The following is a 16,751-nucleotide window of genomic DNA, read 5'->3' as shown; positions in this document are numbered from 1 at the left end:
CCAGACGTCCTCGTGACTCGTGGGGACATTTCAGGTTTGGAGTATATTTGGGGACCAAATATTACACAAATCACCTGTTCTCATTCTTTGTGGGGACCAATTTCATTTTGAGAGAGAACAATGTGTAATCTATAATTAATGCAGAAAAACAACTAATCCAGGCCGATGCATTCCTTTAAAGATTAATTTATTAACCTTTAACGTTATTTGAACTAATTTGTTCTTTTATTAAACTCTGAAAAAGATAGGCACAGATGTGTACATACTGTAGAAGCAATGAAGTTAGCCAAAAACTGAGAGAATAAAACACAATATAAATAAATAATACCTTGAATAACTGATGAGCTTAGCTAGGCTAAAGAAAATTAAAAATCAATATGAACACACACAATATAAACTCAGAATAATTGACATGAGACAGTCCATCTATGATATTAACCAAGAACTCCATTACGAACACTGTACTTACACTCGCTGTCCATTATATTAGTTACTCTTACCATGTAGGAGCACTGCCATGTCTGATCCACTCATACCAGAGCAACACATTAATTGTGCTTGTGCAATGCATGGGACCTACACTACTGGACTGTTTGGTCCCTGGTTGGCTTTTCACTACCACAACCTCACCCCAAGAAATGTATCTGGAATCAAAACAAATCGCGCTAGGTGGGGGTCCTCTAGGAGTACTGCCCATTGAAGAACAGGGTGAAATCTGGTAAACAAAGCATGCAGCACAAGAAATGGACACTATTCTGTAAATGCTGAACTACAAAATGCTCCTACATTGTAAATGGAGCTGATGAAATGAACAGTGAGTATAAACACAAGGTGTTCCTATCAAAACTGCCTGGTCCGAGAGTGCTTTGATCAAGTCTGAAAACAGAAACTTTAAAACAATATAAATCACATCACAACATTGCAGAGACAGGTTTAAGAGCCCACTGTTCAGATGTATACAGTGAACAAACAGCTTTCCAGGAACTTTCCATCAACATGAGCTTCTCCACTCCATGGAATTCACTGGACCTAGGTGACAAAAAAAAAATATATATATCTCAAAGGAAATTTTCCTATGCCTAAATTTTAATAAAAACTTTCCTCTTTTACCAACATCTTTTTTGGCACAAATTGCATGATTTAATAAGGCTGTTTTTCTTACAACATGCAAAAGAGAAAACAGACCTACATTGGCACTCAAAATGGTATCAAGCCCCAAATTAGGATTATTAGCTATTTTTTTTTTGCAAAAAGTGATTAAAATAACAATTTAAATAGATAAAATTGTTTTCTCCCAATCCAACAAAAAATGCCCAAAATAACTACTACCTCAGAATTATTAAACACCTTTTAAAACCCTTGTGACAGGTGTAATTAATACTTAGTAGAGTACCTTTTTACCATTTCTTTATACCTGAGTGAATCCATCTCATTCATAAAACAAGTACGTTCATAAATATCATTCAATTACATGTTTCTTGATGGATTCCTGATATATGATCACACTGCACGATTGTAGCCCCGATTTTCTTGTCAAAGACTGTTTTAGGGGATCACGGGAACAACCCTTAGGTCAGAGGCAAATCAACACTATCTCGATTGCTACGTGTGAACCGCTGAAAGATGTGATACAAGAGCTTGCCCAGAAATCGCTGATGCCATGCAAACAGCCAATAAATATCCAGTAGTATGAGACTTGTGACTGACAGTGAGCGAAGAGACAAGCTCCCATCAATGAGAATTTGAGGCATAGGCTGATGAGAAGAAGAACTACACTGTTGTGTTGTGTGTTGTGTCTACTGGTCCTGTTCTGTATGTATTTTAAGATCTTTGTAATTACTGCACTGTACTCTCTGCACTAATGTTCTGGAGTCAAAAAAGGGTAAAAAATTTTGAGTATGTAAAACAATACTCACAAATGTAACAGACTTTGTAACTGTGTTTGAGCAACTACATACACGTTAAAATCCACAAATGTATACGTCAAATTTAAAACAACAACTACAATAATAATAACTTAAATTCACAGATGTGTAAAAAAGATTTGCATTTGTAAATGAAATGTTGTGAATGTGTGAATCAGTAAAATACTTAAAATGTGCAAGAGCAAACCGTTTTTAAAGGTTCCAAATGTGACAGTGGGAGTTTTTGAATGAGATGGAAAAAAACACACATTCGCCTTCTCTGCTGTGTGTGCGAATCTCTTTTTGCAGTTGCGAATTAAAGACCCTGTTTTGAAGGCCAATTGATGGACCAATAGGAAAGCTTTAGCTGGACCAATCAGATCGCAAGGTTTGTTTAACCAATCGGATTTGTTGCTGTCAACCATAGCGCTTTTCCACCAAAAGAACTCTGGTTCTTGAACCAGTTCCGTTCCTGATTCTAGGAACATTGGTTCTTTCCAGTGAACCACCGCATTTCTACACATTTTGAGGACATGGAATACGTCATGAACGGAGACACTATGGCTGAGTTCAGAGGCATCCTGCTGACCTTGTGAACAGCGGAGAAATGTAACCAAGAGCCCAGAGCTTCAAATACAGCGTTATCGCCCAGTGGAGCTTGACAGGGTCATTCACAACGTTTCATAGAAATAAATAATAGGAAAAAACAGGAACATGCCCCATTTTTATGCGTTTTTGGTGAAGTTAGGCGCAATTGCATGTGCGTTGATCAAAGCCGCGGCTCTTGTTTACGTTTCTCTGCTGTCCGTAGAAACGCGGCGGTTCACGGACCTGAGTTCATTTTGTGGAAAAGCGCTATGGTTGACAGCAACAAATCAATGTTCCAATTGGTTAAACAAACCTCACAATCTGCTTGGTCCAGCTAAAGATTTCCTATTGGTCCATCAATTGGCCGTCAAAACAGGGTCTTAAATCCGCATCTGCAAAAAGAGATTCGCACACGCAACAGAGAAGGAGAATGTGTGGATTTTTCCATCTCATTCAAAAATTCCCCCAGTCACATTTGGAACTTTAAAAAGGTTTGCTCTTGCACATTTTAAACCGTTTGAGAAGTTACTGATTCACACATTCACAACATTTCATTTACAAATGCAAATCTTTTTTGCACATTTGTGAATTTAATTTATTATTGTAGTTGTTGTTTTAAATTTGTGCATTCCAATACATTTGTGGATTTTAGTTTTACGTGTATGTAGTTGCTCAAGCACAGTTAAAATTTCGTGTATGTAGTTGCTCAAAAGCAGTTACAAAGTCCATTACATTTGTGAGTATTGTTTTAAAATGCACCAGAGCAAACCTTTATGTTCCAAATGTGACAAAAGATGCACACATTCACCTTCTCTGCTGCTTGTGTAAATCTCTTTTCACAGTTGTGAATTTTTGACCCTGATTGGCCAACTGATGTACCAATAGGAAAGCTTTAGCTGTACCAATCATATAGTGAGGTTTATTTAACCGATCAGAACATTGATTTGTTGCTGTCAATCACAGCGCTATTTCACCAAAAGAACTCTGGCTCCTAAACCTGTTCCATTCCTGATTCTTGGAACCTTGGTTCTTTCCAATGAACTGCTGTGTTTCTACACGTTTAAAGGGGAAACAGGTATGCGTCATTAGTGGGGGAGTCGCTGTGCCTGAATACAGCGCCAGCACCAAAGACTGTTAGACTCATTATTTATTCTTTGTTTACCATGAAGTCAGACCCGAGTGAGATATAATACTGTGTAAATGTTGCCGAGTTCAGAGCCGTCCTGCTGAGCTTGTGAACAGCAGAGAAACGTAACCGAGAGCTGCGGCTCTGACCAACACAAATGGAATCGCACACAAACAGCACCAGAAACAAAAAAACAGGGCGTGTTCCTGTTTTATTTCTTTTTATTTATTTATTTGAAACGTTGTAAATTACCCTGTCAAGCTCCGCAGTGCAATAACGCTGCATTTGAAACTCAGCTGGGAACAAACTTTTCTAGGTCGCGAACCAGTTTGTGTAGATGGAAACATACCAAACGGTTCCAAATTCACCTTGCGAACTGGAACCGTTCTGGTTCCTTTTTGGTGGAAATGCAGAGATACAATAGAGTAGGGGTCCCCAATTACTTTTACTCAAGGGCCACATCCAACAAACATCGTAAAGGCAGGGTGTCATTCTCATATTTTTTCATACAGTACTTTACAAGATTTATTATTTCGGTTAATATATTAAGTCTATGTAAATCGGTAGGCCTTACTAACTACAGTTATTTTATTTTACAAACACTTCAATGAGAGAAGTGATAGTGGCAGGTGGAAACGAGATACCTGAATTTTTGTATTTAAATTGTATCAGCAGCAAATTGCAAGAATGCAAACCCCAGCCTTGTATGTGTAACGAGACCAATGGCCTGATGTGGCAGCAAGTCCAGTTTATATTATTACATTTATTCAAACTAGGAACTATGACTAAACGTTAACTACATCAGTGGCATAGCCACAAATTGATCTTTGGGTGGGCCTGTGTAAAAGTGTGTGGGCACAATTATTCTTTCTATAATAATAAGCAGTGTGATTTATGAAATTGTAGGCTGCCAACTTTCTGAAACCAAATTTAGGGACACATTTATAGCTTTACTATTTTAAATACTTCACTAATTACAATTTATATAAATAAATCATGGACAGTTAATACAAGTGAGGACCAATGAGAAGCATGTTCTGTGGAGTACCTGCCCCTCCCTCTGGCTAAGGGAGACCTGCAGAGCTTCTGTCTGTTTCAAACTATAAGTTTTTACAGTCTAACCTCAAAACAATATAATAAATGGTGTCCTGTGTTGGTTCAATACCAAACACGGCTTTCAGTGTCCAAATATCGAACAAAGTTTGGGAACTGTACAGAACGTGGGTGGCAGGCACATGCAAGACCAGTAGAGATAGGTGTTATGGGATTTGTAGCCAAGTTTGCTGCATCCATGCATGTGAACTTCGATATCAGGTGCCGAAAACTATGGGCAGCTGTGGAGGAGTTATCAGAACCAGCTGAAATTCTAGTCAGCAGTTGTGGAAAAGAAAAAAAATACTTGGGGAAAATGCATATTACTTAGAGAAATACACTGTAACGTAAACTGTAGTTCAGAAAATGTTGTCTGTATACTGACCTGTGAGTGTACTGCTATACTAGGAGTGTCTCCATAGAAGTGGTCCCTACGATGCTAGACCTGACAGTGTGTGTCACCAATACAAACTGAAAGAGCTGTGTCAGAAAAGAAAATAATAACAAATTCAAACTAGACCCTCAGTGACACCAGTCATGAGGTAACATACACTGTAGTTCAGAAAAGCTGTCTGTATATTGACCTGTGAGTGTACTGCTGTAGTAGGAGTGTCTTCCTAGAAGTGGTCCCTACGACGCTAGACCTGACAGTGTGTGTCACCAATAAAAACTTAAAGAGCTGTATCAGAAAAGAAAATAATAACAAATTCAAACTAGATTCTCAGTGACACCAGTCATGAGGTAACATACACTGTAGTTCAGAAAAGCTGTCTGTATATTGACCTGTGAGTGTACTGCTGTAGTAGGAGTGTCTTCCTAGAAGTGGTCCCTACGACGCTAGACCTGACAGTGTGTGTCACCAATACAACCTTAAAGCGCTGTGTCAGAAAAGAAAATAATAACAAATTCAAACTAGACCCTCAGTGACATCAGTCATAAGGTAATGTACAGTGTAGTTCAGAAACGCTGTCTATATATTGACCTGTGAGTGTACTGCTATAGTAGGAGTGTCTCCCTAGAAGGGGACCCTTCTATGCTAGACCTGACAGTGTGTGTCACCAATACAACCTTAAAGAGCTGTATCAGAAAAGAAAATAATAACAAATTCAAATTAGAACCTCAGTGACATCAGTCATGAGGTAATGTACACTGTAGTTCAGATAAACTGTCTGTATATTGACCTGTGAGTGTACTGCTTTAGTAAGAGTGTCTCCATAGAAGGGGACCCCACTATGCTAGACCTGACAGTGTGTGTAACTAATATAAACTTAAAGAGCTTTATCAGAAAAGAAAATAATAACAAATTCAAACTAGAAACTCAGTGACATCAGTCATGAGGTAATGTACAGTGTAATTCAGATAAACTGTCTGTATATTGACATGTGAGTGTACTGCTTTAGTAGGAGTGTCTCCCTAGAAGGGGACCCCACTATGCTAGACCTGACAGTGTGTGTCATTAATATAAGCTTAAAGAGCTGTGTCAGAAAAGAAAATAATAACAAATTCAAACTAGACCCTCAGTGACATCAGTCATGGGGTAATGTACATTGTAGTTCAGATAAACTGTCTGTATATTGACCTGTGAGTGTACTGCTTTAGGTGTTTCTACCTAAACGGGGACCCCACTATGCAAGACCTGACAGTGTGTTTCACTAATATAAGCTTAAAGCGCTGTGTCAGAAAAGAAAATAATAACAAATTCAAACTAGACCCTCAGTGACATCAATCATGGGGTAATGTACACTGTAGTTCAGAAACGCTGTTTGTATATTGACCTGTGAGTGTACTGCTTTAGTAGGTGTTTCTCCCTAAACGGGGACCTCACTATGCTAGACCTGACAGTGTGTGTGTGCACATTTGACCAAAACCTTTTCAATAGTTCCGTCCTGAGAGGGTCCCCACAATGTAAGGCCTGAGAGTGTGTGTAACCAGTACCATCCCTAAGGCCTCACCCAAAAGCAATGAACTATCACAATTTTGTACCAGAGAAATTAACTTCAACTGACCACAGTGACCTGCCTCACTAAAACCTATTTCAGTGACTATATGGACATAAAACCTTTTTAAATACCTCCAAGTCAGAGGACGGCGCTCCAGCGCTGAGCACAGGACCGGAAGCTCAGTGGGTTTGTTCTACCATGTCCATCGTGTCAGCGGTGTCCTCTCATGCCTTCTACAGAGATTTCAAACAACAGTAAAACATTTCGGTGAACACCACACACAAATACATTAGTATTTAAAGTGCAATACATTTTACAACATGTTTAATCTCTCATCAGTTAAACAATTGCTGAGTCAAATTGACTTGACATGGATACACTATGGTATTAAAAAACGTAAGACACATTTGTCCTGACACAAGTAACAATTTCAGATTATACCACCAATACAACCTGAAAGAGCTGAATCAGAAAAGTAAATAACCAATTTAAACTAGACCCTCAGTGACATCAGTCATAAGGTAACGTACACTGTAGTTCAGAAACGCTGCCTGTATATTGACCTGTGAGTGTACTGCTATAGTAGGAGTGTCTCCCTAGAAGGGGACCCCTCTATGCTAGACCTGACAGTGTGGGTCACTAATATAACCTGAAAGAGCTGTGTCAGAAAAGAAAATAATAACAAATTCAAACTAGACCCTCAGTGACATCAGTCATGAGGTAACGTACACTGTAGTTCGGAAAAGCTGTCTGTATATTGAGATGTGAGTGTACTGCTATAGTAGGAGTTTCTCCCTAGAAAGGGACCCCTCTATGCCAGACCTGACAGTGTGTGTCATTAATATAAGCTTAAAGAGCTATGTCAGAAAAGAAAATAATAACAAATTCAAACTAGACCCTCAGTGACATCAGTCATGAGGTAATGTACACTGTAGTTCAGATAAACTGTCTGTATATTGACCTGTGAGTGTACTGCTATAGTAGGAGTGTCTCCCTAGAAGGGGACCCCTCTATGCTAGACCTGACAGTGTGTGTCACTAATATAAGCTTAAAGAGCTGTGTCAGAAAAGAAAATAATAACAAATTCAAACTAAACACTCAGTGACATCAGTCATGAGGTAATGTACAGTGTAGTTCAGAAACGCTGTCTGTATATTGACCTGTGAGTGTACTGCTATAGTAGGAGTGTCTCCCTAGAAGGGGACCCCTCTATGCTAGACCTGACAGTGTGTGTCATTAATATAAGCTTAAAGAGCTGTGTCAGAAAAGAAAATAATAACAAATTCAAACTAGACCTTCAGTGACATCAGTCATGGGGTAATGTACACTGTAGTTCAGATAAACTGTCTGTATATTGACCTGTGAGTGTACTGCTTTAGTAGGTGTGTCTCCCTAAACGGGGACCCCACTATGCAAGACCTGACAGTGTGTGTAACTAATATAAGCTTAAAGCGCTGTGTCAGAAAAGAAAATAATAACAAATTCAAACTAAACCCTCAGTGACATCAGTCATGGGGTAATGTACACTGTAGTTCAGATAAACTGTCTGTATATTGACCTGTGAGTGTACTGCTTTAGTAGGTGTTTCTCCCTAAACGGGGACCCCACTATGCAAGACCTGACAGTGTGTGTAACTAATATAAGCTTAAAGCGCTGTGTCAGAAAAGAAAATAATAACAAATTCAAACTAAACTCTCAGTGACATCAGTCATGAACTAATGTACAGTGTAGTTCAGAAACGCTGTCTGTATATTGGCCTGTGAGTGTACTGCTATAGTAGGAGTGTCTCCCTAGAAGGGGACCCCTCTATGCTAGACCTGACAGTGTGTGTCATTAATATAAGCTTAAAGAGGTGTGTCAGAAAAGAAAATAATAACAAATTCAAACTAGACCCTCAGTGACATCAGTCATGAGGTAATGTACACTGTAGTTCAGATAAACTGTCTGTATATTGACCTGTGAGTGTACTGCTATAGTAGGAGTGTCTCCCTAGAAGGGGACCCCTCTATGCTAGACCTGACAGTGTGTGTCACTAATATAAGCTTAAAGAGCTGTGTCAGAAAAGAAAATAATAACAAATTCAAACTAAACACTCAGTGACATCAGTCATGAGGTAATGTACAGTGTAGTTCAGAAACGCTGTCTGTATATTGACCTGTGAGTGTACTGCTATAGTAGGAGTGTCTCCCTAGAAGGGGACCCCTCTATGCTAGACCTGACAGTGTGTGTCATTAATATAAGCTTAAAGAGCTGTGTCAGAAAAGAAAATAATAACAAATTCAAACTAGACCTTCAGTGACATCAGTCATGGGGTAATGTACACTGTAGTTCAGATAAACTGTCTGTATATTGACCTGTGAGTGTACTGCTTTAGTAGGTGTGTCTCCCTAAACGGGGACCCCACTATGCAAGACCTGACAGTGTGTGTAACTAATATAAGCTTAAAGCGCTGTGTCAGAAAAGAAAATAATAACAAATTCAAACTAAACCCTCAGTGACATCAGTCATGGGGTAATGTACACTGTAGTTCAGATAAACTGTCTGTATATTGACCTGTGAGTGTACTGCTTTAGTAGGTGTTTCTCCCTAAACGGGGACCCCACTATGCAAGACCTGACAGTGTGTGTAACTAATATAAGCTTAAAGCGCTGTGTCAGAAAAGAAAATAATAACAAATTCAAACTAAACTCTCAGTGACATCAGTCATGAGCTAATGTACAGTGTAGTTCAGAAACGCTGTCTGTATATTGACCTGTGAGTGTACTGCTATAGTAGGAGTGTCTCCCTAGAAGGGGACCCCTCTATGCTAGACCTGACAGTGTGTGTCATTAATATAAGCTTAAAGAGGTGTGTCAGAAAAGAAAATAATAACAAATTCAAACTAGACCCTCAGTGACATCAGTCATGGGGTAATGTACACTGTAGTTCAGATAAACTGTCTGTATATTGACCTGTGAGTGTACTGCTATAGTAGGAGTGTCTCCCTAGAAGGGGACCCCTCTATGCTAGACCTGACAGTGTGTGTCATTAATATAAGCTTAAAGAGGTGTGTCAGAAAAGAAAATAATAACAAATTCAAACTAGACCCTCAGTGACATCAGTCATGGGGTAATGTACACTGTAGTTCAGATAAACTGTCTGTATATTGACCTGTGAGTGTACTGCTTTAGTAGGTGTGTCTCCCTAAACGGGGACCCCACTATGCTAGACCTGACAGTGTGTGTCACTAATATAAGCTTAAAGAGCTGTGTCAGAAAAGAAAATAATAACAAATTCAAACTAGACCCTCAGTGACATCAGTCATGGGGTAATGTACACTGTAGTTCAGATAAACTGTCTGTATATTGACCTGTGCGTGTACTGCTTTAGTAGGTGTTTCTCCCTAAACGGGGACCCCACTATGCAAGACCTGACAGTGTGTGTGTGCACATTTGACCAAAACCTTTTCAATAGTTCCGTCCTGAGAGGGTCCCCACAACGTACGACCTGAGAGTATGTGTAACCAGTACCATCCCTAAGGCCTCACCCAAAAGCAATGAACTATCACAATTTTGTACCAGAGAAATTAACTTCAACTGACCACAGTGACCTGCCTCATTAAAACCTATTTCAGTGACTATATGTATATGAAACCTTTTTAAATACCGCCAAGTCAGAGGACGGAGCTCCAGCGCTGAGCACAGGACCGGAAGCTCAGGGGGTTTGTTCTACCATGTCCATCATGTCAGCGGTGTCCTCTCATGCCTTCTACAGAGATTTCAAACAACAGTAAAACAGCCTACAGTTAATGAAATATCACAATTTAATATTAAACATTTGGTAACCACAAATGAGACTATCAGTGTAATTTAATGAATACACAATTTTTATTTTAATCTACATATTATGCATAACCTAGCTTCAGTTCAAAAATTGAAAAGTTTTAAAAACACATTAGCATTTACCAGAAAATAAAAATAAAAAGCTGAATTTTACCAGTACTCCTTATATTACAAATAACTACTCTACAACTGCTTAAAGGCTGCTAATTTAAAACATTAAGTGAACTATACAGGCAAAAAAAAAAAAAACATAATGCACAATTTAATCTTGAAGAAAAGATTATACTAGATTTACCTTTATATGAGTTTAGAGATACCTTCCAATACATTGGTGTTGATAGTGGCACTGATGACATTCTGTGCTGCTTCATCAAGTGCTTTCACTCTCCTCCGTCTCAATTGTACTGTCCTCCTGGAACTCACAATATGCGTAAATGTAGGCAGACAAATCATAACCTAGCCACTGAAATACATTGCATTGTAATGCTGGTCCCAAGCGTGTATACATAGGGAGGGTTGTCAGAAAGATTATCTTTTGTATAAACTATGTCAAATTAACAATGCAGATCACTAACAAGAGTTCCATATCGGATCAGAGAAGGCCTGGGTTAACAACGTCCACCATTGGGATTGTTTCCTGCCAGTGTACCAGTGGAAATTGGGATACTGTTGGTCACAGGAGGAGAAGGAGAGGGGGAACAAGAGTTAAGAGACAAAATAAAGAAGAGGGTGAGGAAGGTGGAGGTGAGAGTGGAAACACTGAACGTTAGCACTATGACTGGTAAAAGGAGAGAGGTAGATGATATGGTGGTAGAATTTGCCCCAAAAAATGCAAATGGCAGTAGTAAATACTTATTTTCAGAAGAAGGAAGAGCATAGGGTGACATTTAAGAGTGGAGGAAGGTCTACACATGTGGACTATGTTTTATGCAGGCGAAGCAACCTGAAGTAATTTAGTGACTGTAAGGTGGTGGCAGGGGTGAAGTATAGCAAGGCAGCATCAGACGGTGGTGGTAGGTAGGATGTATTTGGAGGTGAAGAAATGGAAGTGGGTGAGGGCTAAATCACAGATCAGATGGTGGACGTTAAAGTAAGAACAGTACGGTGTGTGATTCAGGGAGGAGGTGAGGCAGATGCTAGGTGGGGTGGACGAGGTGATGGACAGATGGGCAGAGACTGCAAAAGCAGTGAGGGAATCGGCTACAGGTACTGTGTTTGTCGTATGGACAGAGGAAGGAAGGGAGGAGACTTTGTGCTGGAATGAGGAGATCATGCAGGAAATCTTAAGAAGGAAGTGGTCGACAAAATAGAATTGGAATCTCAAGAGAGATGTCTAAAGCAAATACAAAAAAATGCAGCATCAAGCAAACGGAGAAGTGACAAAGGCTAGGGAAAATGCACATGAAAAGTTGTATGAGAATATGGATAGTGAGGTTAGAATAAAAGACATGTATGGACTGGCGAGATGAGAGAGGAACAGGATGTGAGGATGTACAGCATGTTAGGATGATAATGAATGTAGAAGGTACTGTGCAGACTAATGAAGAGATGATATTTGAAGGGTGGAAGGAGTACTTTGAGGAACTGATGAATGTTTGTGAGGAGAATAGGGAGCATGTTAAGGTTAGTCTGGAGCTATGGAGGAACACAGTAATTCATTCACTCACTTACTGTAAGTACACATCTAAATGTGAATAAACAGTTCTCGTATTCTGAGCTTAGATGCAGATCAGTCGAGGGGTCAGTGCATTACTCTCCTTTTTCTCCTCCCAGATCTTTCCCTTTTCCTCTTTCCACCTGCCCAGGAACGGCTTCTGCTGTCTCCCTCTCCAAAATCTCTCTCTCCCTAAAAGTAAACGAATACAAACAAACCAAATGTTACAAGCAAGTCAGGCTTATAGTACACACCAAATGCTCACTGACTTTCAAATGAAGGAGTTGCAAATATAATCATAGGCTACACTGTCAAACACATTGTTTTAGATTTGCAGATTTTTAACATCTCAAAGCAATTTTACGTGATTTAAACTAATTACAAAAACCCACATATTGGCACTTTAATTTAACTTTCACGTCTGTCTTTCTCTCTCAATGCACTGAAAATACAGTTTTAATAAAACTCTGATTATATGATTCTAATAAAATATCACGTTTACTCTCAATATTAAACATTTACAAATGAAGCGTCACCTTAAGAAACACTTGCCTCTAACTGGCCTCTATAATGTAAACAGCTGAAGTAACTGTCTCTCTGTCTCCAACACGCATTCATGGAAACAGAGTCCTTTAAAAACTTCATTTTACAAAAACAGCCGAATATTCTCTCTGTATCCAGTATAACGTTAGTTAAAGCACGAAAGCTCTTGTTAACGTCACATTTAAGCAAGTATGTCTCGCTGCAGCCTGTAGGAAGGCGGGGTTGGACATCCAACTCCTCCGACATCCAACTCCGCCCACATCCAGCCACGCCTTCTAATACTGACGTGTTCAATAAGCACTGTGTGGCACTTGAACGCAGACATGTTTAGCGACACTGAGTAGCACATTAAATACGCATATAACGTCTTTTATTAATTATTACACTGTTCAGGTGCTTTTTTGTTTTTCCGCTGAGGGTATCTGTTAAAAACATTACCTGATTTATATCTGATTTGATTTAACTTTTGTCGTTGTTGTCAGTGCTTGGCAGACTATTATTGTGAATGGTAGAGTGAACGGAGGATATCCTTTAGGATTCATTCAAATACTGTTCTCCATTCAGTTAATATCTTGTCCCAAAAATCGTTAATTTTATTATTCGTAATGGTCATACTCAGCCACAACGAGTGGTAATGTTATGCCAACTATGACATGATGGATTGTTATGTAGTGTATGTAGTGCACAGCTGACTGCAAAACAATAATAAAATCCAGTGCTATTAAGTGTACAGTGCCTTGAAAATATAAGCATCGCTGCCTGGTCATGAACATCTTCTCATTTTAAGAACGCACAGATTTCCATAGGTGATGCTGTTTGTCTGCATACAATTTATTAGAAGCTTATACAATTTTCATATGTTTTTAAACGTCTGTGTTTTGCGTTTCAGACAAATAAGTATTCACAAATATTAGAGGTACCACTTATTTCATAAATGACTAATAATTACTGCCTGTGAGTAATTAGAGATGTCTAAGGGTAATTAGCCAGGCTGTGAAATAAAAGACTAAAGAGATAATGATTCTAATGACAATATTCCAAATGTCCGAGTGAAGAAAATGCTGCAGTAAAATATATAACACATGTTTAGAAGTCCAGTCGTGCAGGATTGGTTTCAATAAGAAGAAAGAGAAACACATTACACAACTTAGCACTCCATTTACAACTCCCTACAGTCGCGGTCGCTTGAAATATAGTCAAATAGAATCTCCTTATTGGCATTGGCATGTAGAACTCTAAAATGTGGTGAAGTCACGGGTGTGGAGTCTGTATTAAAGACAAGGAAAAACTGGCACAGTAGTTTTATTATTTTATTTTCAAGTCTTAACAACATTTTATATATATATCTATATATATACACACACACACACACAAATCTTCATAAACTTGTTTGTTGTGGACAACAAATAATAAACAGAAGCATACTTGTTCTCTTATTTTACTTCCTTATCTTGTCTGTCTTTTGATGTTCTTTGTACTCTGTATCGTAATGCATGCACAATGCTTTGATTCCTTGAAAAATGCTGTATAATTAATATATATTTATATTATTATTATTATTATATTATTATTATTATTATTATTATTATCAAAGCCAGCAACACTGCATTTGACTGCAAAATTCCAACAAAATCTTCTGATCATAAAACATTTATTTGTCAACTTTTTTGCAACCACTGGCAAAAGAAACAATTCTCAAACTTCATACGCAGTTCACAAACCCAGTAAACAGTCTTTATACGTCTCTCTACGGCACAGGCAGCGCTCCAGTCCATACACTGTGTGAAACTGTTGTTTGTATTCTGTGCTGTAGAGTTTCCAAGTCACAACAGCTGTACGTGTCGAATTAGAGAATTAATAATCAGATTACTACCTCTTCTTATAAGGAATACAAACATCTTAAAATAAAGTTTACTGAAATACAATAATGCACTTTATACTTACTGTCAAGCCACTGAAAATGTGCTTGGGCCCGGAATGATTGTCTTCCAACAGTGTCCTGGAAGAGGCGACACACCAGTGAGAGCTTTAAAAAAGCGTGGTCACCCTATTCCAGGACGACCTCTAATAGAATCTGCTCCAGGACCGTGAGGGGCATCTGTTAAAGACGTTATAGAAGAGTGTAGATACTGTTTTACAGTTTATTTAAATTTAGTGAAACAAAAAAGCTAAATATAAATTTACCACAGAACCTACATCCCAATTAATATATTAAAACAAACCCCAGTTTTCTCATTTGTGAAGACTATTGCACATTAAGCAAAATGAAAGTTGAAATCCCCAGTTCATCTTCAAGAACAGACACAAACACCTGCTCAATGGAGACGGTAAACATTCTGTCTCCTTTACTGTTAACAGAAAAAAACAAGGTGAAATCCAGACTGAAATTAATATAAATACTATTTAACAATGGACCATGTCTAATTTGAGCTCATCAGATGCTGTAAATAACTGCTTTTAAGTCACACTGGTTACACACTGACATGTGCCCTTATAAATTCAAATAAACCATCAGACCTTGAACGCTCCTCAGTCTTTCCCTTCTTCTGTTTACTGGCCTTTCCTTGTTCATTAGAGCTCACCGTTCTAAAATACAGTTGGAATTTAAATGATGTAAGTTAACTGAAAATTCGGTTTGTCAGCTACATTTACAAACATTACGTTGTTTGCAATTTACCAATGAAACAAAACCAATGTAAATAACTCAATACAATGACTTTAACAAGTGCTCTCTCCAAAATGCAAAACATCACAGTACAATGTACAATGTGTCTAAAGAGAAAGCTGCATGTGTGTGTAAATATTTTTGTTTGTTATTTAGTAACAGGTGTATAAACCCTGCAGGTCACATGCTCCCTAAAAGTACGGAGCTGTGGGATGTCACTCTAACAGACAAATGACAAAGTTCAGAATGCAGTTTAAAGCCTTACTGGAATATCCTCAAAAAAGTCCTAATCTGAAGTAATCACCTGACTGAAGTCAAAAGGCCAACCAAGGGCCATGTAGAGTGCATACTGAAACATACCATAGATACAGCTGAGAACACTGAACATTGAAGGGTCAAAAGTGGCCTGAACGTGGACGCTGAAAAAATAAAACAATAAAACATTAAAGGAGATTACAGTTTATCTGTGATATTCATGTTCATTGTAACTACATTTGTGAGCTTTTCTTTAAGTCAAAAGTCTTGTTACTTACACGGAGGCAATATTATAAGCAAGTTTTTTCTGTGTGTAATTAAATATCAGTAACTCTGTTAATTATTTGGCTAAATCAACCACATACGACACGCGTGCCGCAGTTGAATATTCGTGTATTTATCTATGACCCTACTGGTACATACTGAAATAACGTATTTATAACGTGTTCGTGTATCTAGCAAAAACACTGACAACAACGAGCTTTGTAATTATACTTACAAACTAAATGTTTTTACTCACCGACATAACGTGCGCTGTTACTTTTTCCGTAAAAACGTTCTGTTTGAGAGTTTTTAGGGCGCGAGCATGAGCTGTGTTCGAATTCACGAGGGTAGGGAACGATTTCGGACACTACCTTAAAATAGTGTACTATTAGTGACTAGAGCACTATTTGGGACATAGAAAAGTCACTGGGCACGGGCGTGGCTTCTGACGTGGTGAGAGGGCGGGGTTGGATGTGGGCGGGGTTGGATGTCCAACTCCGCCTTCCTACAGGCTGCAGCGAGAGGCTTCTCCATTTAAGAGCCTCTTTCTCTCTGCACTACTCTCACACGGAAATATAGCCCTTTAAAACATTTGAAACAGCTTAATAACTCCCATTCTCTCTATATACACACAAATAAGACTAAAATAAGCGTCACATTATCGAGTAAAGCCATATATTTAAGCAATTTTACGTGATTTAAAGTAATTACAAAAACCCACATATTGGCACTTTAATTTAACTTTCCCCTCTGTCTTTCTCTCTCAAGTGAATGCACTGAAAATACAGTTTTAATAAAACTCTCTAACTGTCTCTCTGTCTCCAACACGCATTCATGGAAACAGAGTCCTTTAAAAACTTAATTTTACAAAACCAGCCGATTATTCTCTCTATATCCAG

The 16,751-nt window shown here is 38.5% G+C and overlaps 2 long non-coding RNA genes across 5 annotated transcripts; both read right to left on the bottom strand.

Moving 5' to 3' along the window:
• Nucleotides 1-204: 204 nt before the first annotated feature.
• LOC136695431 (uncharacterized) lies at nucleotides 205-11,763 on the bottom strand. 4 transcript variants are annotated; one of them, XR_010802292.1, is made up of 4 exons: nucleotides 10,767-11,763; nucleotides 10,284-10,397; nucleotides 6,782-6,883; nucleotides 205-1,029 (listed from the first exon to the last, which is right to left on the bottom strand). It is a non-coding gene; the product is annotated as an uncharacterized lncRNA (long non-coding RNA). The 4 variants fall into 4 exon arrangements; XR_010802289.1 differs by having other exon boundaries at nucleotides 10,296-10,397; XR_010802290.1 differs by lacking the exon at nucleotides 205-1,029 and adding an exon at nucleotides 5,093-5,190 and having other exon boundaries at nucleotides 10,296-10,397.
• A 2,316-nt stretch (nucleotides 11,764-14,079) lies between these two features.
• On the bottom strand, nucleotides 14,080-16,374 carry LOC136695719 (uncharacterized). Its single transcript, XR_010802342.1, has 4 exons — nucleotides 16,109-16,374; nucleotides 15,694-15,752; nucleotides 14,613-15,254; nucleotides 14,080-14,500 (listed from the first exon to the last, which is right to left on the bottom strand). It is a non-coding gene; the product is annotated as an uncharacterized lncRNA (long non-coding RNA).
• Nucleotides 16,375-16,751: the final 377 nt, after the last annotated feature.

The sequence above is a fragment of the Hoplias malabaricus genome, chromosome 4 (assembly GCF_029633855.1).
Source record: "Hoplias malabaricus isolate fHopMal1 chromosome 4, fHopMal1.hap1, whole genome shotgun sequence".
Classification (NCBI taxonomy): domain Eukaryota; kingdom Metazoa; phylum Chordata; class Actinopteri; order Characiformes; family Erythrinidae; genus Hoplias; species Hoplias malabaricus.
Note: the sequence above shows the minus strand (reverse complement) of the source record. Positions and strands in the feature narration are given on the sequence as shown.